The sequence below is a fragment of the Zalophus californianus genome, chromosome 3 (assembly GCF_009762305.2).
Source record: "Zalophus californianus isolate mZalCal1 chromosome 3, mZalCal1.pri.v2, whole genome shotgun sequence".
Classification (NCBI taxonomy): Eukaryota; Metazoa; Chordata; class Mammalia; order Carnivora; family Otariidae; genus Zalophus; species Zalophus californianus.
In genome coordinates, this window is record NC_045597.1 from 83323449 (window position 1) to 83325776 (window position 2328).

General features: G+C 38.8%; 1 pseudogene; it reads left to right on the forward strand.

Moving 5' to 3' along the window:
- Positions 1–450: 450 nt before the first annotated feature.
- Positions 451–1593, forward strand: LOC113920411 (annotated as a pseudogene).
- Positions 1594–2328: the final 735 nt, after the last annotated feature.

The window sequence follows — 2328 nt, forward strand, 5'->3', positions numbered from 1 at the left end:
AAACAACTACAGGATCACGAGGGCAGAATTCGAGAGATAAGCGATACGATAAGACGAAAACAACATTAGAATAATTGGGATCCCAGAAGAAGAAGAAAGAGAGAGAGGGGCAGAAGGTATATTGGAGCAAATTATAGCAGAGAACTTCCCTAATGTGGGGAAGGAAAAAGGCATCAAAATCCAGGAGGCACAGAGAACCCTTCTCAAAGTCAATAAAAATAGGTCAACATCCTGACATCTAATAGTAAAACTTACGAGTCTCAGAGACAAAGAGAAAATCCTGAAAGCAGCTCAGGAGAAGAGATATGTAACCTACAATGGTAGAAACATTAGATTGGCAACAGACCTATCCACAGAGACCTGGCAGGCCAGAAAGGACTGGTATGATATATTCAGAGCACTAAATGAGAAAAATATGCAGCCAGGAATACTATATCCATCTAGGCTGTCATTGAAAATAGAAGGAGAGAGCTGCTGGAGCACAGGGAGATCGACAGCCACCTCAAGGAGTTAAGGGAACAATTAAAAGAACTTACCAAGCAGTATGAAAAGTCTGAAAATGATCTGAAGGCCCTACAGAGTGTTGGACAGATTGTGGGTGAAGTACTTAAGCAACTAACTGAAGAAAAATTCATTGTTAAAGCTACAAATGGACCAAGATATGTTGTGGGTTGTTGTCGACAGCTTGATAAAAGTAAGCTGAGGCCAGGAACAAGAGTTGCTTTGGATATGACTACACTAACTATCATGAGATATTTGCCAAGAGAGGTGGATCCATTGGTCTACAACATGTCTCATGAGGACCCTAAGAATGTTTCTTATTCTGAGATTGGGGGACTATCAGAACAGATTCGGGAATTAAGAGAGGTGATAGAATTACCTCTTACAAACCCAGAATTATTCCAGCGTGTAGGAATAATAGCTCCAAAAGGCTGTTTGTTATATGGACCACCAGGCACAGGAAAAACACTCTTGGCATGAGCTGTTGCTAGCCAGCTGGACTACAATTTCTTAAAGGTTGTATCTAGTTCTATTGTAGACAAGTACATTGGTGAAAGTGCTCGTTTGATCAGAGAAATGTTTAATTATGCCAGGGATCACTAACCCTGCATTATTTTTATGGATGAAATAGATGCTATTGGTGGTCGTCGGTTTTCTGAGGGTACTTCAGCTGATAGAGAGATCAGAGAACTTTGATGGAGTTACCGAATCAAATGGATGGATTTGATACTCTACAAAGAGTTAAAATGATCATGGCTACAAACAGACCAGATACACTGGATCCTGCTTTGATTCGTCCAGGAAGATTAGATAGAAAAATACATACTGATTTACCAAACAAACAAGCAAGATTAGATATATTGAAAATTCATGCAGGTCCGATTACAAAGCATGGTGAAATAGATTATGAAACAATTGTGAAACTTTCAGATGGCTTTAATGGAGCAGACCTGAGAAATGTTTGTACTGAAGCAGGTTGTTTGCAATTCGTGCTGATCATGAATTGTAGTACAGGAAGACTTCACGAAAGCAGTCAGAAAAGTGGCTGATTCTAAGAAGCTAGAGTCTAAATTGGACTACAAACCTGTGTAATTTACTGGAAGGTTTTTGATGGCTGCATGACAGATACGGGGCTTAATGTAAAAATAAAGTTAAGGAAAATAAAAAAAAAAAAAGAAAATAGAAGGAGAGATAAAAAGCTTCCAGGACAAACAAAAACTAAAGGAATTTGCAAACACGAAACCAGCCCTCCAAGAAATCTTGAAAGGGGTCCTCTAAGCAAAGAGAGAGCCTAAAAGCAGCATAGATCAGAAAGGAACACAGACAATATACAGTAACAGTCACCTTACAGGCAATACAACGGCACTAAATTCATATCTTTCAATAGTTACCCTGAATGTAAATGGGCTAAATGCCCCAATCAAAAGACAGATTGGATTAAAAGAGATTGGATTAAAAAACAAGACCCATCAATATGGTGTCTGCAAGAGACTCATTTTAGACCCAAAGACACCCCCACATTGAAAGTGAGGGGGTGGAAAACCATTTACCATGCTAATGGACACCAAAAGAAAGCTGGGGTGGCAATCCTTATATCACACAAATTAGATTTTAAAACAAAGACTGTAATAAGAGATGAAGAAGGACACTATATCCTCCTTAAAGGGTCTATCCAACAAGAAGATCTAACAATTGTAAATATCTATGCCCCTAACATGGGAGCAGCCAATTATATAAGGCAATTAATAACAAAAGCAAAGAAACACATTGACAACAATACAGTAATAGTGGGGGACTTTAACACCCCTCTGACAGAAATGGACAGAT